The sequence below is a fragment of the Ips typographus genome, linkage group LG7, assembly GCF_016097725.1.
Source record: "Ips typographus isolate SLU linkage group LG7, UJ_Ityp_2.0, whole genome shotgun sequence".
Lineage (NCBI taxonomy): Eukaryota > Metazoa > Arthropoda > Insecta > Coleoptera > Curculionidae > Ips > Ips typographus.
Window position 1 is genome coordinate 1917242 of NC_138428.1, and position 23967 is coordinate 1941208.

Below are 23967 nucleotides of genomic sequence, written 5' to 3' on the forward strand. Positions count from 1 at the left end.
AAGGTGTATTCAATGAATCACTTGTTGGCAGCAACTAACTAATAAAATTAATATGCCATTTCTTGTTTGCATGGCTTATAGTTGCAATAAAAACTAAGGGCTTCTGATGATTGAATAATAGTATATTATTAACCAAGGTTTAGACAGAAGCTTAAATCTCAAGGAGTGAAGCAAAAGCTGTCTAAAACCGTAGATAATATAGCGTTTTATCCACTATTAACCATAATTCTGATTGTCCTTTTATTGAAAATTTAAAAATTTAGGATGACAACATGAAGAGATAACACACAACTTATTGGTCAAATGGGGACTACTTGAAAATTTCCCTTTTTTGCACGCACTTTTTTCACACCCTGTATAAGGCACTTAGAGTGCATTAAAGCAAAAGTGTTTTACATCAGTAAAAAGCCAATAAACCAAGCCTAATGACAGTCCAAACCCCAAGAAAATCTGTTGATTCGTTTCGAAATGGCAAGGTTTTAAAAATGATCCAAAAAAAATAAAAATTAAAATCACATATTGAGCCACTAACCTTACTTTTCTCAGTTGAAAAGTTAAATCAGTGCACCATAACAAATCCCACTGATGTCCTGTGGATTTCTAAGTGAATGACCGCAAAGAGCATTAAACACCTTCACGCTCGAATCGCTTCCAGGGTAATTTTATAGTACGAAAATTCGAAGACAACGTCCACCCAGGTGATTCCGGGTCGAATATCGCGCAAACCAAAGTATTCGGAATCATGTCGCCGAGTGCCCATTAGGCTGGTCGAACTGGACAGTTTATCATTGTAATGCGGAGGCAACGGAGTCGATTTGTTATTTCAGTCTTAGCGTAAATGCGCTGTCGTCCGCCTACGTCCTATCGGCCATACACTTGTTACCCGGCTTCAAAGTGCACCGTTACGCTTCGAGGAAATTGCGCTATTTACAAGTCACCCGTTTGCATAACTAGCTTAATTATTGTATAAAGTAGGCGTGAAAAAATACAGTCATGCAGGAAAAGTATCAGATAATACTTTAACCACCCCAGAAACAAAAAAATAGAACGGCCAGCTGTACGAGTAGGTATTTTAATCGAAAAGAAGGGGGGATTAGCCAAAAGCCTGACTGAGCAGTTTCCGAGTTCCATTGTTGCTCTAATCTCCTTAAATTGATTTTAATGATACTGGGGTTTTGATTTTTGACTCCCGCTTTTTTGTGCGCCGTCACGTCTGCTTTTATTAGGCATTTTGGTCTGATTTTTAATTGATAAGTGGGCCAGTTGTTGGGCTGGGTTACCGGACGTATTAATATATCTCGAAGTTAGAGCCAGCGTGAGATCAACCCTTACACGAAAAGTAACACTTTCGACTTGACGCGCTTTATCTGTACGATTATTAATTATGGTAGAGGAAGGCGGACATAAAGAGGCGGCAAGATTAATGTGAACGGTACGCGCCAACATGAAGCTCTTTTCAAACTTTGAAAGTCGGCGATTTGAGAATGGAACGTAACAAAACACCTGATCTGCTCGGAAATACGTGTGTGTGACACGGACGGTCATGTTACCCAGGGAATGTGGCCGGAGGGAATTTAATTGATGGAGGGCCACTTTTAACTCAGCACACGTCAGCAATAAAAATTTTCTGCCAACAGCGACGAGAAACGTCTCTTTACCGGGACGATATTAACTCGCGACCGTATGCGTGCCGGCAACTTTCCCGGAGACGCTCCCGGGAAAAAGCCTTTTCACCCGATAATGCCATTAAAAGTATCTGAGTTTACTTGTCGCATCGCCAAATAGGAAAAACCAGTGGTAGCTCGTCTACATGTGCAGCATTTGCGTAAATCACAGCACTGTTTATAGTTTGTGGTTGGTCAAGAAAAAATCAGAAACTACCCACTGTTCTGTGATCATCATCATCGTCTAGCGCTTCAAATCTGTGTGGCTCTTGGTTGACTGCACAACTTTTTTCCAAATTATGCGGTCTTCCATCAATCTTTGGACAAAAGGAATATTCATTTCCTTTAAATCTCATTTGATAATGTCCCTCCAACGTATTCTGTGACGTCCAAATGGACTTTTTCTTTTGTAGTCCAGAAAGAAAATATTGTCAGCGAGAGAAACAAGAAAATTATTTCTGTGAGCCTTAGACATTTGATATTATGAATTGAATTTCCGGTAACAAACTAAACCCAAGTCGCCAAAGATTGCAATAATGGCAACCTCACATTGTGAAAATCCTTTTTCAATCAAGATTAGTGAAATTTGGGTGTGCACACATATAGAAGCAACACCGCTGTTACAGGCAATAGTACCTAGAAAGGTAATGTAACCGATTAAGAAAAACAAACAAAGGATTTCACAGAAACGAAGTGGATACCTGTTGGAAGTAGAAACGACCATATTAGAGAAGCAAATTATAAAATTAGACTTAGAAAGGAAATCCTGATGTGGTGAAGTCGGATAAAGATTGCAATATCTGCAAAACGTGATACTTGGGGTAATACATGCAAATAAACATTCACAAATTACGTTTACCATAAATTATGTCGTGGTGGCAATGTATTGCTAAGTGCAGGATGGTACATTGTATAACAGGGGTGGATATGATCAGTATGGCACGAGAAGGTTTTGTAGGAAGATGACAATGTTTTGGGTTTTGGGTAAAGGCTTTATGCAGAATCCTCCCAACAATCTATTTTATACGACAAATTGGAAATACTTTTCAAATTTTGATATATGTCCAGGTTTTCATGAAAAGGTAGAATATCAGCTTCAGCCAGAAAGCCATTATCAAACCGGTGTCGCAACTGTAAAAATTTGTATCATTTTCATTATCACTTAATAAAGATCTTTAAACCATTTTAAAAGTTCCAGAGACTTCTAAATACTACTGCAAACTTTCTAATATTTGCCAGAGGCCCCTACAAATATTTTACGCCTTCCAAGAGTTATTTTGAATTTTCAGAGGCTTTTGAAACTATTTTGAAATTGTCAGAGCCTTCTACAAGTACCTAAAATCTTCCAAAAATTGTTTTAAAATGCCAGAAGAGTCTAGGACCATTTTGGAAGTATCAAGACTCTTTAAATAATATTGGAAATCTTCTAATAACTGCCAGAGACCTCTAAAAATTCCAAGAATTATTTGAAATTACCAAAGGCTTCCAGAACAATTATGAAACTATCAGAGCCTTCTGCAAGTATGTTAAATTTTTCAAGAATTGAGAATTTTCCAAAAGTCGCTAGAACCATTCTGAAAGAGTAAGAGCTCTTTGATATGACTGTAATATGCCTCTAAAACAATTTTGAAAGTGTCAAGGCTTTCTAAATACTATTGCAAATCTATTAACTGCCAGAGGTGTCTACATTAAGTACCTTAAACGTTCCAAGAATTGTTTTAATTTGCCAAAAGTCTTTAGAACCATTTCGAAACTGCCAGAGCTCTTTTTAAATACTATTGTATATTTTCTATATTAACTGACAGAGGCCTCTAAAAACATTTTAACACTGTCAGAGCCCTCTACAAGTGTTTTGTACCTTCCAAGAACTGTTTTGAATGCGCCAGAGGCTTCTAGAGCCATTTTAAAAATGGCGGAGCTTGCTAAATACTATTGCATACCTTCTACTAGAGAAGAGCCGTCAAGGCTCTATACTATTGCAAACCTTCTATTTACTGCCAGACGTCTTTAGTAACGTTTTAAAGCCTTCCAAGAATTATTTTAAATAGCCAGAGGCCTCTAGTGTCAAGCCTATCTAAATAGTCTAAATACTACTGGAAACTCTCTAATAACTGCCAGAGTATATCATCCTAATTCATATGTTCTGACTTTAAGGTGGTCTTCATTTAGAAATCGCAAATCGCTGCATTTCAATTCTGCACAAGTCTTCCGAAACAATCGACATATAAATTGAATGACTGTGTTAATTAACTTTTCAACATCATCAAGATGAAAATATCGTCAATTTTTCGCGTTCAGAATAATGTTTAAACTTTTTATATCCCATATACAGATAGTATCTTGGGACGACAATGACGTAGGACAAAAAGCGTCTAGTGTCCCCAGAAGCATTTATTAACCCGAACCCGCGACGTGTCGAGACTTTCGGATCGGTCGCGTCCTCTTTCGACGTCTTGACGGATGCGGCAAATTTGTCAAGACATCGCACGTATTTCATTAACATAACTTTTAGTCCGGGGCTTATTTAATTCACCATAGAACGAAATTAATTATTGCCGGTTCATTTTTCCATTAGACGAACGCGACAAGAAAAGACACCTTTTTTGCCATTTTCTCTTGGTCGATATGCTGATGACACAGTCATTATCACAGAAGCACTACAGCAACTAACATTGTTAAAACAAAGATAATGATAAACACGAATCCAACATCCTTGTGTACGATAAACCCATCTAATAGGTTTCCAAATTCAGATATCTGGTAAGCTGGGTAACCGAAGATCTTAACCTGGATTTGATGGTTTAAAATTCCAAATAAGTAGAGAGAGATGATTTTGCTAGGATTGTGATTGTGCCAACATCCATTCAATGAATATGGCTCTGTAGGAAGAAGAATCTTGGTCCGATTCACTTATCCACCCTAAGGGTTTCTATCCGTACAGGGAGAATAAAAATCAAGACTTGATTAAATTACCGAGCCCCTTCTTAAAATTAGCCTGGCCTGATTGATTTATCGAATTACGGTTGATGTAGTTAAGGCCTTTGGGTCTCAAGCCCATTTGACCGTATGATCCTCATACAATGACGTCATCAACAACCTCTTGTGTACATACAAAAAAACTGTGTGAGAGTTTAAAGTTTAATGAACGATTCAACGTACAAATAGACACAAAGCCGTGTATAAATCATATTTGGGATAGCGCGTCATTCTCTGAATTACAGAAGTGGAAAACCCATTATGGCCTCTACCTGTGTAATGAGCTTCTTAAGGAAGTTAGTTAAGACCGTTTATGTTGCTTTCCCGTTGAATTAATATCGTTGCAGCCTGTCCACGGACCGTGAAATATGTTTTATTGCGGCCATTAATCGCCCAAAGGGGGCAAGGGGGCAGTTATCGAACTAAATCCCGTTCAGGGGGGCCTCCGTTGCAGTTTATTTCCTCTCAGATCGGTCTTAAATTGGCAAAGTTTATAGGAATTACGGCAAACGGCATTCGAGAAATTAATAATCTACCTCCAGTTAATAATAAATTCTTGCCAAGTAATATATTTCGCAAACAGTCGCTACCGTTGCCGCTGTTGCCTTTCAGCCAAAAGGAGTTTTCGAACTATTACCACACACAAAGACTAAGGAGCGGGTGGAAGGGTGGAAATTAACCCCCAGTTCAAATTTAATTAAAAGGAAAACTGCCAGTTTTAGTCTTTATAACACAATAAGCCATTTGACGCAATTACCCAAAATCGTTTCGTATATTTTAATAGGAAGGGTTGCAAGAACCGTAGAGTTAATTGTGTTGCTGATTAGTTTTGTCAACAGGCTGTCAAAACATTCAACGTAAAAATTAAAATGTTACTACAAAGGATGTTAGAGTAGAAATGTTTTAGTAGTCAAAATATCATTGCCTGCCACAGTCAAAGCATAAATAATTGGTCGAAAAAGCATATTTCTACTAACTTAATGTTTCAAATGTTTAGAATCATTATCACTTTTTGGAAACGTAGTTTTTTTATATCCAGGCTAGTTCGATTTGATATAACACTCTACATATTAATCCAACAAACAATAATTCTTTTTTCACACTGGTTGTAGTCAACGGAGAAGTAATTAAGAACTTGCGTTATGCGGACGATACGGTTCTGCTGGCGGGAAGTGTTGATAGGTTTGTGACCAGATTAGCTATTCCCATTGAAAGTGGCTAGTGCAGAAAATTGTGCCAGATGTCTGATAGATGATGAGTTTCTAGTCTAGACTTGTTAAATGTTTTGGAGTGAAACCTAGTAAATAGACTTTGAATGATAGCAAAATTAACAAATTTTACTTAAGTTTGCTACCGTTTGTACTGTGTTGTATAAAATTAATAATTAATATGTTTAACCTATTAAAAACAAACATTTTCTAAAATTGCATTCTACGGTCTTTAAGTTATGTTAGGAATATCAATAAACATACAAGGCAGGTATTTATTATTCGATGCGCCTGATTTGGTTTCATTCATCGTGTTTGTTTGTGTGTGGCGCTGTTAACATGGTAAATTTATAACTTTAGTTAATTCTGTTTTGCGTGTAATTTGATGAATGTGAAATAAAATCCCAATCGCAAAAAAAATACTTTCTGGAATTCCCACTCTTGGTGTATCACGTTCACACTTTGATGTATCATACCTTATTTGTAAGGAGTTCTGAGAGAAAACTATTAAACTGCAAACCAAATAAATGTTACTAATAACGGCATGTAAGTTGCTGTCCAGTTGCTGAGATGTTAAACTGGAAAAAACTGTTACACACAGACACAAAATGGTATATTGAATGAAGTTTGTAACCACTCTTTTTTGCAACTTGTCTTTGAATAGGTAGGAACCCATTGCACAGTTCTCGGTTACTTTACATAAGCTGAATAGATTAGTGTTCCTTTTAGTAGCATTAACTCTGTTAAAACAATACAGTCCTCATTTGTCATACTTAAAGTTTTACTTTTAACGTAATACCTCTTAAAACGTAACCAGTTCAGTATCTAAAAGTAAAATAGCTGCTTTTTATAAGAAAAACTTGCACGAGCATGCTTTGGGGACTTGGGGATAATCCTTAAAGTTTTCACATTATCGCCAGTAATCCACCCCTGAAATTATCGGCTTGGGGAAATGATTGAAGCTGGAGTTGCGTGACAGATTAACAGGTGGATTATCCACTCACTCCTTTTACTCTCTCAATGCGAACCATTTTGTCAAAAAGCAACCTGTCTGCTACGAGTTAACTGGCGCAGTCGGGAGGATTTTCTAATAGTGTGTTAGATAGGTTATTTCAAACTTTTATCACGTCACTGAACCAGACGGAATAAGAAGGAAAACTTTCCACTAAGCTAAAGTGTCACCACCCCACACATACAACAATTACTTTAAGAAGATGTCATCTTTTTAACTCGGTTACGTTTTATTGGATCACATATAATAACGAGGAAAAAGAGCCCCGGGACGTCTTTCCCTTTTCGCCACGGACCGTACAAAGCGTAGCCCAGATTGGGACATTAACATCCCCTAGGTCGGACTGAAGAGATAATAAAAACGCACCACCGATCAGGACAAACAATGATAGAATCAAAAAAAAATTGGCGATCCCCTTTTCGGATCGCATTGGTGCCCGCGGGTTATGGAAAATCGCAGAGTTGTGCATAATTGGCACTCGATTCACCTGAGGGGTGGTTTAATTAAATATCTGCTATTTGTGGATGATGACTGAGTCTCTGGATGTCGTAGATTGGAATGGCAAAAACGCCGTACCGATAAAACTCTAGAGGGTTGTATGGTCGAAGTTCTTTTAATAGAGACGCAGGGTAATCCAAATATTAACAGATGTCTTCTTTGAACTGGTCCTTATTGTTTTTGGTTCAGTTGCCGTAAGGACAACTTATTAGAGTGGAATTAGGGTTATTTTATTAGCGTCTGGCTCTTACGACCGGAAGGGGATAAAGTGTTGACTTAATGCTATAGCTTGCCTGAAATTTTTGGCAAATAAACAACTTTGTTATCTGAGTTTTTTCATAGTTTTTGTTCACTTTTTAGTTGATGTAAAAGAAACTGTTCATCACTGAGTTACAACCCAAATTAAGTGGAACAGAAAAGGAGCTTAAACCTATCCTATGCAATCATTTTGAAAACTCTCTTCGTTCATCATCATGGTGAGGTATTTTAGATTTAAGTAAAGATGCAGTTATGTCATTAATATACAGAGGAGTGACCATCCAATCTCTTTGAATTTCTAATTCTGATAAACTTTTTAAACACAAGAAAAATGAACATACAACATATTGACAAACTTCAAGGATCTTGAACTGCTTCAATGACATTTCATAGATTTCTATATTTTTTAGGAGACAAAAAAGTTTTTGTACGATGAATTTTTCGTCTCACAAGAATAGATAGTTGCTGTATTAACAGTTCCCAAAAGAACATATTGTATTACTTTTTAAATGTTTTCTTTGGGCACTTTACATTTTTGTAACTTAAAGGTGGTTCAAATACCTTAACAATTCCATAGCTGGACAGAAACTGTCGTAAAGAAGGCAAACACGTTCTCTATTTGACAAAAGAAGTTAGATAAGGGACGCGGGGGCGCCAGTCCGCGTTTACATTGGCCCCGTAAATTGATAAAACTGCGCCGTCTTCCCTTGACATCTCACAATGCCTCGCTAATGCACTCTTCCTAGAAAACCTGGAGAACTTTGCCCGATTCGCGCCTCTCTTATCTGCTTTTCGAAGAGCTAATGGGGGACAGTGGCGTCCTCTCCCCCTTATAAATATTAAAATATGAAAATTGGCTAAATTGGGTTCCAATTTATTTATTGGCACCTAATAGACTAGTTTAAATTGGAACGATCGTTTTTCCTTACGATGGTATTGTTGTGTAAATTTATAGGACCGCCGCTGTTTTCAAAAACACCACTTATATACCTCCATTAAACTAATTTTGTTGCATTTTCACTTTTTATCGCTATTTAGGTGTCGTTATTAAAACCAGCCGCGGTTTTAACAGATAAGCAGTGTTTTACGAAGAAAATGAAAGCTTTTTAGGTGCACACAATGCCTCTGTTTGATTAGAACCTATAAACCACCCAATTGACTTTAGTATCGTGATGGAAAAGCCATAAAGAACGTTTTTACAGCCCACCAATTAAAAATAACAGCGAAGGGAAAGAAGTACTGAAAAGGTTTACCAACCGAAAAATAAACATTAATCCGGGATTATGCAAATTGTGAGCTTGATTGACGTGTTAAAACGGGTATGTACGCGAAAATATTAAAAGTGATCTGGAGGGTAAACGCAACAAAGACCCTTATCAAAGCCCGAATGGAAAACTCTTGTTAAACTGGCTATACATAAAAAAAATACCAAATTTTTGGTAATGGAGTTTCGCGGAAGATTGATCGGGCCAGCCATGTTTGCTGTAAGGCTGAAAGATTATTAAATCGCAACGGCAATTAAGTACCTCTTAATGAATCGATTTTCAATGGGCTGATTAATTCGTAGCAGATCCCGGTTTCTGCCAATATCGTCCGGCTAATTAGGCTGAAATCGGCTTTAAATCCGGGTTTTGCTGATTTGCTGCTTCGCTAAACTCAGCGTCGATTTTGGGGTTTTTCATTTTATTTGAAAAAATGGATAATCGGCGCATACAGTCAGTCACTGGTTTGAAAACCAACCTGAACAGGTTAGAAATAATAAAATGTCGTTTATACTTTGAACTTTTCATCAGAATATAGGAAAGACAAAACAGATCTGGAGAAACTTGTAGTAATTTATAAATGTTGATACACCTTGTCTTAAAAGTTTTTCGATTCTTGTTAAAATGAAATGATAAATATTTTATTTGGCGAACTTTCACTTAGCAATTGTCAAGAATTATTTGTTTACAAGATGTATCATCTAACATGAAATCAAAATAACATTAAAAATTTTATTAACCAAGCAGCATAAATTTTGATAATTTAAATTTTTGCCACGAGTGCAAATATCATATAAACGACAGTCTTGACCACAAAGTGAAAGATATATCATTTGAAGAAACAAATTCAAGCCAATCAAGTCAAGGCAAGTTGTAAGTAGTTAAAGCAAACCAAGACCACAAGTTTTACAAAATTGAATTGCCACGAAGTGGACGAAACTAAAGTGCTACTTGAAACAAGTTGGAGGAAACTAGAGACAAACCAAGACAGCAAGTCAAAGAAATTTAAAAATTTCAACACCATACGTTGAAGGGAGTAAAACTAAGTCAAAGCGTATGGAACCTAATTCTTAAGTGCCAATAACGGTGTTATCAAGAGGATTGTTCATACATTGTGATAGAACAAGGTTTCTGACATGTTTTGGGTACATACTTTCCTCTTGACAACTCCCTGTCCTAATTTACAGAATACTGCCCCAGAGTACAACTTCTGTTCCTTTTCAAATGAAAAGAAAAACAGTAGTGTTGTTTTATTTGAATTTTTGACTTTTGTCATTTACTTAATTTTGTATTTTTTTATTAAAGCCCAGTTACACAAATTGTGCTTATATTTGATCAGGGTGTTAACGGAAATATTGTATATATCGGTTTTAGAACGTCTTACGACGTTGTCCGATGTCTTCTGTCAAATCCCTGGCACTCATTACTCTTGTTATACATTTTTTCCATGTTTACTTAGGTCTTCCACGTTTCCTGCCATCTTGAGATACCCACTGCATAATTTTTAAGTAATATCACTAATAGCAAAGTGTTAACGTTGCAAGTTGTCAGAAAACGATATACGCAGAATATGCGGTATACTTCAAACACTTACATGTTGGTTGTTATGACGGAGCTTTTCTTTAGATATCCAATATACGATACAATTGCAAAATCATTAGTCAGCCAGAAAATTGTGCAACTGAGTAATGATCCAGTTTAATAAAGTATTCGCTATGAAATTTAATACCCAAACCAACATATATTCTGTGCTGATAATCAGTTTATCAACTGAGAACAAATCATCACCTTTTGAGATTAAAAATAAAAAAAGCCTAAAATTAGTACAAACTGAAACACTAAGTGACAACAGCGCCTTGTACTGTTAAGTATCATACGTAAATGATTTAAAGTTTAGTTTTTTCTGGTTTTTGTAAACTTTTCGCACACAACCATTTTAGCTTTTAAAATTGTGTGATCATTTTATTCTTTGTTATCTAGTAACTAAATATGTAAATCAATAAAAGAGTTTGAAACTATCCTTTCAAACCATAAATAAAAACAAATTATAAGGAAATGAATCCACAAATGGAAGGACGGTTAATTGTCTTTGATGCAAAAATGCGTCTATCCCGGTAGGGAACCCGTTGCGGTTAATTTTGTCAACGACGATATAAAATGCTTAAAAGGTCGTAAATTTTTAGGTTAAACAGGGGACTGGCGTAAATTTGAACCACCACAACGCAACTGTCGAGCCACTGTTGAAACGTTAATTGCCTTTGGGAAGTGAGTGCTTTAACTACTGTTTCGGTACTGAATTAATTACGACTTTGGTCTTAAACTTAGTTAATGTTTTCGCAGTGAATTGATAAGATTTTCTTCCTACGTTTGTACTTGAACGATATAATAGGAAAAAATGCCAAGATAAAAATTCACACAAGAAGGTAAAGTCAAATTGGAAAAGTAAAATTTAGTGCAACAGGAAAATGTATCAATTTTACCAGTAAATTTATGGGTTAACTAAAATTTGCTTCAAATATACCATTTTCCTGTAATAACTCATTATTTTGAAAAGTCATAAATTTGTATCACTACACTTTTCATGCACCTCCTGTATAGTAGCGGACTGTAAAACGTCCAGGGATGAGTCTAGTAGTTCTTTGCGAACATTTTTGTTCTCTTTAACATTTTCGTAACTTTCACCGTTTCTGAGTTATTTAGCGAAAACTGGTTTGATGCAACCCATTTTCAAATCAGTTAAAAATGTGGTTTGAAATTTGAGCACCCTGTAACTCGGTTATTTTTGGGAGTTCAGGGAGGTTCAACCACTCAAATAAACTTTCTTGGCCTCTTTTTTCCAGTGGTGTTGAGCAAAAAATTATATCTGAAAAATTGCGTACAGGATGACCAAAAACAGTCAATCACCATAATTTTTATGCACATCCTATATTGTGGAAGCAAAGACGGTTTTACAAGCTTACGGTTCTGAATTAAGGAGTTGATTAGGAACATTTTTGGTCTATTGCAATTTTTTGTAACTTTCAAGTTTTTCTAGTTATTTAGGAAAAACTGGTTTGGTGCAAGAAATATTTAAATCAGTTAAAATTGTGGTCTCAAATTTGAACACGGTTTAAAGCAGTCAGGGACAAACTTGCCTGTAAAACCCACTTGGAACGAGAAAATGACTATTTTAAGCACATTTTTGGAATCCTCATTAAATTTCCTATCCAACAACATGAAAAAACACTACATTATTTGGTACAGTCAGGGAGAAAAGCGCTGTCAAAGTTTGAACTGCCAGAAACACAGTTTGAAAGAACAATCAGAAACAAAATTGCCTGTAAAAATCACTTGGAGTAAGAAAATTACTGTTTTAGGTACATTTTTGAAATTTTTATTAAATTTTCTATCCAATAACATAAAAAAAACCCTAAAAAATTTTTACAATACATGTACAACCAATTTGGGACACACTGTATAATAATTGTCGCGTAATCTAGATTTGTCGTTTTTCAACATTGTTAGTTGTTTCCAGGTTTGGACTAGTTAATTGATTTGGAAGAAATGAAGACTTTGTGATATTAAACTGTTTCAACTAAAAAAAGACACAGAAATGCATGTAAGAACTAATTTTAGATATTACAATGTTGCAGTACTTTTTTGAACAGTATGATTAAGTGAGTTGTCAAAGTATACTGCATTCCACGTACGCAGCCAATCTAAGTCGACATTATGCCGTAAGCTGCGTAACCGTCTACTTTATAGGCAACCGAGAGCACAGGTGCAGCGCAACAGATCCGAAAATGAAAATCGTCGGGGGCCTCTAATCCAGTTTATATCCGGGCAATTTATAAGCGTCCAGGAGTAGACCTAATAATTTCACTTACGTATGAATTATGGAGGCCTCAGGTGTGTCGTGCGGCTTTCCACTTTAGACTATATAATCCAGGAGCCAGGGACGGATTCCGTGTCTAATTGAAGTGGATGGAGGCCGTCAACCGTTTTTTCTTTCTCTTGCGAGAAGGTAATCACTGTTATTGCGACCATAAAAGCCGTCATTGTACAACAACGAGCGTAAAGAAAGAACTTCCGGTTTTCTGACTCGGCTGATATTTCAGTAGGTTCGATGCTTAAGTACGAGAGAGATTGTTATGTAGAACAAAAGCTCCCCCCGTGATAAATCAAAATGGTTTCTGCATTTTTTTCACTCTCCCTTTTTTGTGTCTGTCTCTAGCGGAGCTGGTTCGTACAAAAGGGACGTTGTCGCGCCTTTTTACCGACTCGACCGTCATTTTGCACATAAAGCCTCCTTCTGCGATTGTATGGTAAACACTCCACTATCATAATTGAGTTGTAATCGTCGAACGACAGTATCCGGCGTGACTGGTAAAAGTCGAGTGTCCGACTCGCTTCACCACAATCAATACCATCATTATTCGACGCTCTCAACTACTATGAAGGAGTAGAAACACGCAACCCGCACAATAATTGGCACATTGAGTGATGTCCAATTACTGATACAAGAAGACACGTACGTTAAGGAACGTATATAGATCTGAAGAGTGCATTTACAATTCAATTGATTGGTCGATAAAACATGTATGAATAGAGGAAAAAACGGAAATCAGAACGTTACTGACATATGGCAACACCTTTGTGAAAACATAAATCCCTTTGTGAACTTATAGGAACAGACAAATCAGCAGACCCTATGACCTCCAACGCAATCACAATCACACAATAGAACTTCATACATGATATCATCAACCATATCTTATCGTAGGGTTAATAGAATATGATTCACAATGATACTAAAAAGTTATCTTCTATATTAAAAAAGAATGTTTTGCTATTCATCAATTAATACTCAAAACTTTGTAAAACTTGAAGGTTAAATGTATACAACCTGTCCAGGAGAACCCTGGATTTTCAATTTTTTGAATATTTAATGAGGACGACCAAATGACCTATCTAAGTCTCTTTATAAGACTACAAACGATTTAAAGTGATGAAAACAGTGAACAACAAAGGCCTGCAGAACTTTGATAAAACCTCTGAGAACTAGAAGAAGCGGCTATAAAACCTCTGAGAAACCCTAGGAACAGTAATATGAACTCACAACACATCGCAAATAATGTTATATGTCTAAATGTTAAACAGTTTTTTAAGATTTTATACACAAAAATCCTGTCAACTTGAGCATACATTGTAAGCTTCTCAACGCAGGTATAAAGGAAAAACGAAAGACCAAAAAAAAAACCGACTCGATTGTTCAAAGCAGCACGAATCCAGTGTTGAACGCATTCAAAAACAAGGCAAGACAAGTGTCGAGCTGTCTTTTCGGATTTACGCCCCCGGGAGCCCATCAATTCCGCCCCGATCTCTGGTCAAACAGAGATAAAACCGGGGGCCGCTTTTTGTTTAACCGACGATCGCTTTCTTGATGTATCGTCCCGTGTATATTAATTTTCCCTAAACCCCCCGCCCCCCCTTTAGGAAAGACCGAGATTGATGATGGCTCTACAAGTTGGCGTGAATATTAATATTAACCGTATATATGAAGTGGTGAAATCAAATTTGATTTCGTCGGGGACTTGATCGAGTTAAACACGCCCGGCACGGATCGGGGCTACAGGAAGTCTTCCCGAAAGTTTCGGCGTGCTCCAGAACGTCATTATCGGGGCACCACGTCGTCGGATCTGTGTTTCAATTAACCATTCCCAGTGTATACTGCTTCTTTTCATCATTTTGGTTTAACTATGTTCCAGAATCAAGCTGTCAAGACTCAAAATTTTTGATAAAGTGAATAACAAAATCTTAAAATTTTTTGAAATTAAGTTTTAAAGAACATTCAGAACTTTCTGGAACGGGTCCTTCCTTTTGTGGTTTCAGGAACAGGATAACATCGGCTCTCTTCCAGTCAGCAGGAAAGTGCCTCAGTCTTAAGTATTGCGTTAACAATATTCAACAGGAAGTTTTCTGAGCTTTCTCGTCCCATCCTGGCGCCTTTCTGATATTGAGATGCCTCAGGATTTCTTGTAGCTCCTCTGAGGTTGCGTGCCGGATTTGTTGGTCGTCCGGCAGGGTGTTGATTCATCTGGCACGTCGTCGTCGATGTCGTTCTCCTGAAATTGTCTCTCTAATGTGTCGGCAAAGGCTTCTGCTATGTCCTTCTTCTCGTAGACAATACCGTTGTTGTCGTGAATGGCTGGAATCGGCTTCCTCTTTTGTCGCAGCGCTCTGTATGTTCTCCCCATGCTTCTGTCCACGGGATTTAAGCTTTCTAGGTGTTCCTGCCATTGGTTTAGCCGGTTAAGCTCGTTGAGTCTGTTCTTGTCTGCAAGATCTCCTGTCTTCATGGCGGTTCTTCATCTTATGGATATTAAATCCTCCAGGTATCTCAAAAACGACTGCCCAAATCAACTCTTATCACATATACTTTTTTTAGATAAAACACGTTGGACAATAATAGTTATTTACATCACTAATGTGGTATGAACATTTTTATAGTCACGAGTGGGAAGTACTGGAGTGTGGTGATGGTTTTGAATTTGCCATACAACCAAAGGAACTGATGTTTGAAGGAAACTAGTAAATCTTTAGGAAAATTAAATCCAGCATATCAACAACACTCAAAGATTCTTAGTTACTTCTTAATTTGACAAGTCTTAGATCATTATAATCAAAGCCAATAATCTTCTATTCAAAAACCTTTTTATAAAATGAGACTGATAATTGATTTGAAATAATTTCCAGTTAAACATAATGCTTATTTTTGTAATTTGGCCAGGAAGACACTCGACACAAACTAACATGAGTGTAGTTACTTACAGAAAAGATGGACGACGATAAGATGTATTCAAACTTATCAGATTTTCCCTTCGTGAAATTCAAAAGCGAGCAATATGGAACGCATCACCTTTAATGTGACTTCCTCTTCTGTCCGAGCCAACTTCATTGAGATGCCCTAGCCGAATACCGGTAACGCTAGATAAGTTACCAACTTTGCGACAAACTTTCAGGGACGTTCTGGCCTAAAGCCATTTATCGATTCCCTTTGGGTTAATGGGCGTCCAAATCCCCTAGGAAACTTTCCTAACTCGGTCTCGCTTCCATACGAAAAAGCTTGGTTATCATTCCACCTTACGATCGCCACTTAAGCAACAATGGAGCTGTCAGAAGCCCGAAAAAAACGCCATTCGGTGTGTGTGTAGAACGCGTGCTAGGCCCCCCTTCGTTATATTATACTTTTTCGAGTGTGGGGTGTTTAATAATCGGCGGACCGTGAAAAGTTGCACCATCACGGTTCTAAATCGAAGCTCAAAAGCTTTTTCGTGCAATTCTACAGCTTTCGATGCTTCAAAGCTCGCGAAATTATTATATCGAACGGTTTGAATGATACTATTGAATAGCGATCGACAAGTCACAAATGTAAAGTCAGATACAATATTGAATCGAGTTATCCAGTCAGCCTCCAGGGGGGTGCTATATACGAGAGTTTGATTGATGTGTTTTCGACAAAACGCTCTTTTGTGCGTTTCGCGGGATAACACGTCAATAATCGTAATAGGAAAACTGCAGGCAATCAGAAAAACTGGTTTATAACCATAAACGAGGGAGCTTTTACTTTACACTTCTGATCTGAAAACGTCACCCGATAAGACCCCTTAAAAAGCGTAATTTAAAACCGTTTTTCGACCCGAATTTCGGTTAATTTCACTTTCCTCGTCCCCTTAATATTTGTGCAGACGTTATCAGAACGAAATTTTGACCTAAATTATTTAATGAGACACCCTTTAGAGAGTTTTGGCCCTTCGACGTTATAACGTTATTTCTCGTGTCTGTTACATTTCACGATCGAGAAGTGTATTTTCTTCCATCTATTGGGTTTTCCTATAAGAGGTGTTATCTTGATATTCAAAGAAAAATACCATTTTTTGAGATAAATGATCGTTTCTGTACTTGATTTGGAGAATTCTTTAGGACTACGATCTATAGATATACTTTTGCTTTGCTAAAGTTGTAATACAGACTAATCTGCATCAGAGATGATATAGGTTAATTGTTTGAAGTTTATAGGGAGGAGTGTTGCTTTTTCTTATTTTTCTTTGCTCTATTTATGGTCGTCATCACTACTTTTGTTAAATTTGAACTTTCACTATTCTGTTCCTGTAAGGTTTTCTCAGCAATTTCAACTCTCTCTCGTCTGTGACATTGTTTCTCTAGTTTTTCATTGTTTATTACTGACAAATGTTTGACCTCATGATTAACAGAGATTAGTTCCTTGTTATTCAGTCTCGCTTGTTTATTAAATCAAATCAATGAGCAAAGTATGGTGATTCATAAGCACAGAACGACACAATTCTGAATTGTTTTCACATATGCGTTAAGTGCATATTTATAAAATGACAAACAATACTGTAGTATCGGTTTGATAAAGTCCAATATTAAAAATTCAATGACTTTCCTAATAGGTGCCGATATAAGCAGTAATTTGCTTACTGTAGGTGAGTGAAAATTACCTAAACTTTTATGTTTTTAAACAATTAATCACATAATCTTCTTCAAATTAAATCCGTTTATTTTGTTTTCTATCAAAGAACGTGGCAAACTTTTCAGGAAATACATACCCGCAAGGCAAATGACCTAATAACATCGCAAATTGCAAGCCCTAATTGCGGTTTTGGCTAGTGTCCGCCTCGCTAAATGCATGAAATGGAACCCATATACGTTGTAAGCAAATAGCAACTTGATATCCATTAAGTGTCATGAAGATACCATACATTAAATGATATGAAAGCAACTATTGATTTTGAAATTTAGATTCATGACGGTTTAGTAAATTAGTATAGATGCGCCCAGTGATGAGAGAACAGAAGCTGAAAGTGCAGAATCTATTTGCTCCAATTAAAGAATGGTATCATGAATGGTCATTTTTGCTTATTTTTCAACTAAATGCAATGCTGAACTACTTTATGGTCATGTTAGTTATGGTGACATATAGAAGAGAAAAATAAGACCAATGGACCAACCTTTAAAATATGCGATCAATTGCATTAAATTCTCAAAAACCAAACAACTCTTAAAAGAAGATACACCAGACCTATAAGTTAATCTGACTGATCTGACTTATACAGTACAGTAAATATTACCATAGTGGTATTTTCGATTCTAGAATATTTAAAAAGTTAATAAAGTTATACTGAAAATAGCACTCTAAAACAGGCCAACCACATAAATTACAATAAGCAATCCGTAAAAACTATGACTGAGACTAAATTACGGTTTATTTAATGAACTTTGGTCTGAACAATGTGCAAACAAAAAGTACAAAATTGCGCATTTTGAGTAGCCTCAAAAAACTCCTACAATATAGCTGGTTGGTGAAAAAAAACAAAGAGAAAGAGAGAAAACAACGGAAAGTTTGCGGCACCAGTACGAATTTATTAGACAGGCAAGACGGAAAATGATAAATCCGAGACAAATGCTCTCCCTTATTCCGTCCGCAAAAGTTTACTAATTGATGTATATTAATGTTTTATTCATTACTCGCGCCAGGATAGACGCTTCTGAAACATCGGGGGAATTAATCATTACGGCTGCTATTAATTTCTCTAACTAACTTTGCCCGAGATAACGGGCGCAGTTGCCAAATTACGTGACCAATCACCGTCCAAGCCACCAGCAACATTCAGGTTAACGCTCATTGAATCTCAGATTTGATGTTGAAGCTTGGCAACTTTGCTGATTGTTTTGTGTTTCAGCATCGCATATGGGAAAAAGTCGTGATTAATTGCTCCAACTTTTCCAAACCGCATTAGATTCAAAAGTAAGATAAGAGTGATGAATTAAACTAGATTCCTGTGTGAAAGTCAATAATGTAGTTAGTCAAACATACTAGGAAACTTAACCAACACAAGCAGGCTTGAGATTGTGTCAAGTTTATTAGGCTATGGAACCAATTTTCCTATCAAATTTAGTCAAGTAAACTGCTCATCAAAAAGAAAGGATTTTTCATTGGATCTTAGCTACTCGTATATTCGATGCTCCCATTTTATGCACCTAGAAACAGACAAGACATAGCAATTACCAACATAGGGAGAGCTTGAACACTCGTTCTGGACACCAAAATGTACGTCACCTCAACGAGTGACTACTGACTGAATTTCAGACCTAGAATTAACTAAAATTTCAGACAGACTATACAAAAATAACGGTTTGAGAACATTCCTGTAATTTCAATAAGAGATGATATTTTAGATGCTCATAGCTGGTAATCACCACTAAACTGTCGAAAAGGCAGCAAAACGAGTTTAAAATGTTCCAATTTCGATTCAGTATCTAATCTAAACTAGGCTGAAACAGCCACTGCAAGACTGTACTCTGGTGTAGGAACCAATTTGCAGTATATTTAGTCGACGACCTCTTAAACCGGGTGACAAATATGCAACAGGCCCCCGCTTCTGGAGCACATTATTTTCTGGAACGACGCCCCAGAGAGCCGAAAGGTGAAAGAAACAGTCAATTTGTTTCGGGGGTGTATTGAATATACGGTACGTGTCCCGATAAGAATGAAATTTTGCATGGTGGCACGGTCCCGATAAGAAAATTGGAAGGCTTATCGGACGTCCCGGCAGCTTTGTTTTAAAGAATATACAGCAGGTTGCAGTCGCTGTGGCAGGGTGATGTTCGACTCTCATTCTCACAGTCATCATGAAGACCATTATTTTAATGTTGCTCCAGGGAAATCTATTCGATCGAATTGCTTCTTACATTGCTGGCCGAAGAGTAAAACTATCGTTAGTTGGGTCCTTTGGACTCATCAGAAACGTACGAGACTAAGTGTCCTAAACTCGATCTGATAATGGACCATTACACTTTCTAAAGTAATCATTTTCATTTTGGTGAAAAAATTCTAAATTTTTCATTTGTAATGCCCCTTTTCTTAACTAATTAACAAACTATGACTTCTAGAGCACACCTACGAAACATTATACATTTTGATTCTTTAAAGACTGTAGTTCTAGAAGAGCAAAACTTGATGTTATTCCAAAACTGTTTTTCTAGGACTGAAGTCATATTTTGTAATTCTAGTGCTTATTCCAACAGTTTGCCTAATATGACTATTGAGACTGTTTGACTTATTTACTTGTATTAATGATTTTTAATAAACACTAAAATTATAAAAATAATAAATTAATCTACGTAAACACTTAGAACTTGAGAATCATCAATTTGTTTGAGTTTTTTTTCATCAAGAAACTGCGATGTTCGCCATGATCTCGAATCTATTCGGAAATACATCCAATATGGATGCCTAAATTCGAGAGCGGCTGTCGTGAAAAATTAAGACCGACTAGAGAGGAGAACGTGTCCGATGACTGACTCTTGGGAAATCAACCGATGGAATTTTTACTGTTCCGCCAGGAAAAACATCGTTTTGTGACATTTCAGCCGTTCCGGGAAGACATTACTCGGTTTATAGTTGGAGCTAAAACATCATCTTATATGGGTCGTCTATAGACCTATAGTAAGGCAGTTAAATAGGTACAGAGACTAAAAAAAGTCTGTGCAAAATGAAACAAGATTTAAATACAATTCTGTTCGAAGAAAGGGAGATGCTAAAAAGGAGATAACGTTGTTGTGTAAGCGACCGCAAAATAGAGCTTCGTTGACACTGAATAGGGTGCTCGGACCCATTTACACTAAACAAAAATGAAGTTCCCCTAATTAAAAATTCACTACGTGCCAGACGTGCTTTAGCGTTGCAATATTTTAATTAACGAGCTTTTTTGGGTGGATTATTAAATCCAAATATTCCACCCCTGGCATCCAGGTGAGCTTTGTCCGGAATAACGTGTACCTGTATCGATCGAGAACCGTGTATGTTTAGATATATGGGCTAATTACTGCAAATGCTCAGATGCAATTCAATTCGAATTAGTTTTTGAACCAGTCGGGGTAAAACTTTTAGCGGGCTTTATCAGCCGCTTCACACTAGAACAACTTCGAATATGTACCGCACTTCATCACGAATTTTAGACGACGTCTAAGGCAAATCGAAATTTTATTAGTTAATTTAGTGTATGCATAACTTCCAGTCGAAAACCCTGGGCGAGTTTACGAGCCCGCAAACTTCCTCGACAACGCTACTTGTATTTTATTAATATTCCATTTTCCGACGCATTATACTTTGAGACCCTGTATGCACCACCGGTGGAATCTTAAACTCCACTTTGCCAAACGAATAACTTTCATAAATTCTTAATCTTATACCTCTACTAGAAAACCGAGAATGGAGTTTCCTGAAAATCATTGAAGAAGTGAGAAAAAACTGTATGATGGACTTTCTGGAAAAGCTTTCAGTTTGACTTTCTGCCATGGAGAGGCACCAATAATATGATATTCTCACTTTTGGAATCTCTATTTCCCACAATACCCTCAATAGCGTTGAATTTTCCTCAGCTGTGTTTTGCGACTTGTCTAAAGCTTTCGACTACGCTTCCTATTTAAGTTGGATTCGTGCATGGTTCTTTATAATTTGGTCAATAAAGCGACTTCGCCTGAAATGACCAGCTTTTCCATTCCATCCTAAAGAGGAAAGTATACATCCCTGTCTCATCTCCTTATCGGTATGGAGTATCTATTTTCACATAGGCTACATTATGTACGTATAAGTTCTTATCAAAAGTGTTAAATGTTTGGGCACACCCATTTCCTGTAATATTTTCTACACTACATTCCTCTTAACTGTATCAAAAGCTTTCAAGTAGTCAAGGAAGCAAAAGATTGTTGGGACTTCAAACTCGTAACACTTTTCCACCACTTCTCGAAACATTAGTGAGCTGGTTTCGTCTTCCTATTCCAGAAGAGAGTCCCGATTGTTCCGGAGCAATTTGTGGAAGAAGAAAGGGTTTAAGGCGTTCCTGCCTGACATATATGATTATTTTGATAGTATGGTTGATCAGCACCTGCATGCAAAAATCGACAAAGCCAAATAAACAAATACTTAAAAGGGAACCTTGTTGCCATGAAAATTAAAGAATACTATGAACAAGCGTGAGTATGCGAATACAGACCTGAATCCCCTTTAGCTTAAAAAAAGGAAAGAAGAGCTTGGCATATAGAGATGCCAAGATAAAAAGTAGCATCTCTAATTTGATTTGGGAATTGCACCTGCTTATCTTTAGTATTCCTGTTTCAGTTTAGTTTTACTACTTCTAATCTATTTTAGTTTCTCGTGCTGTAACTTATCTATTCTTTAATTTCGGCTTTGTATTGTAGTTGTGCAATGTAACTCATTTGTAATTTGTGTATACATATAAAATGTTGTTCCTTCAATCTTAAATGTCCGTATAGTAGTGAAGGCAGAGAAAGGAAAATAGAGTTAATATCCGGATTTTGATACCAGAGAGATCATCAACCGGAAGTGACCTGGGAAAATCGGAAGACCGTGACCGTATAAATTACGTCCCGTATCGTCCAGTGTCGAAATCTGGGAAAAGACTTGCGACCAGTTCTGTCACACCGGGGTCATGTTTCTCGTTACCTGAATGAGTCGATAAGCCATCGGAGGACTGGGCCACCTTTTGTTGGGACCTTTTAAATTCGCGGATAACCCGCATTCCGTCAAAACCAGAGTCACGAAACCGCTATTATTATGCTCCACGAATGAAAAGGGCAAGAGACCGAGAAAGTCAGATAAGCGGTGACGTCTTCACCGATCGACCGTAAAAGGAAATTTGCTATTTCATTTTTTTCTTCTATTAGTATTTTGATGGCATCACTGGCAATTTCTAATAATGTGTAAGTACAATAACGCGATGCGGTCAAGCGACAAAGAACCTGCTGTGCTCCTTTGCGTCCGTGATTGCCATGATTTTTAATTGATCCAAATTTGTTCGACAAATAAGAAAAGTTAAAATAATATACACCAATGAATTAAAAAATATAGCAGGAAGGAGCAATAGCAATCAAAGAGGGGGACAAAAATCGTTCAGTATGGCGGCCGTAAACTGTCAGAAATCCACTCGTCAATAATAATTCAACTAATTTAAATTTGCAAAAATTAACCTTTAACGGACCGAACAAACAAAAACAACAAATCTTTGCGGTTTAGCTAACTTCACATACCACCAAATATAAACTGTTTTACGACTAACTTCGGAAGTTTCATTCAGTTGCGCAGTAGGCGAATGTGGGGGACAAAGATGGCGACTTCCGTCTCGGTCGCTTAATGCAGAAACGGGGTATTTGCTACCTCCTGATTCTTTTTGCTCGAAGAATTTTGACAGCTATCAGGTGACTATAAGCCTATCATCATCGTCCAATTCAGTTCGTCAAAGTGGTCCTCGTTTTTCCAAGTACACAAATTTAAAAAGTCTTTAGCTTCTCGTCTTTGCCAACATGATTGACTATAAAGTTTTGGCTTTGGCAATATTGATTTGATTACATTTTCAAGCTTTTCCACGTGGAAAAGGTGTTTTAGAGTCACAACACAGTCACAACCGTATCAGCAACAATGTTTATCTGTTGCTCATACAGTGTAGGCTAGAAGTTTAAATTTTCTCATTTTTGTTCGTGTTTTACGACGAAAGGGTTCAAGTTAGAGATCTGAAAAAAATACAGAAAACTATAGTCTATCCGACGAACCTACGGAATAATAAAAGGGAAAATTAGGAGGGGTTGACCCGCCCCGTCCATTAGTATTGGTCTATATCCGGTCCGCCGATATAATATCTTCTTCTCTCTCTAATATAAGGACTTCTCGGGTCTCATGTCTCGATTCACTTTTACGTACCTGTTTTACAGTGTAATGCGGGTCGACCAAAGTTGCCGCCCATCAAATTTTATTACTCCGTAGTTTCGCTGGATAGACTATAGTCCGTGATAGGTACTACAACTTTCATTAATATCATTTTTCAATCAAATCAACCGTACAGGCGCAAAAATTCAAAACCGTTTTCCCATGTTAATCTCCTATGTCCAGGGTGCTTTTGGACACCTGGTATAAGAAGTAAATAAATACAAAATATGTGTGTATGTAAAGTTCGGGTTTTAATGAAAAATCTAAACATCTGGCAACGTGGCGCGTTAAACGTCAATGACGT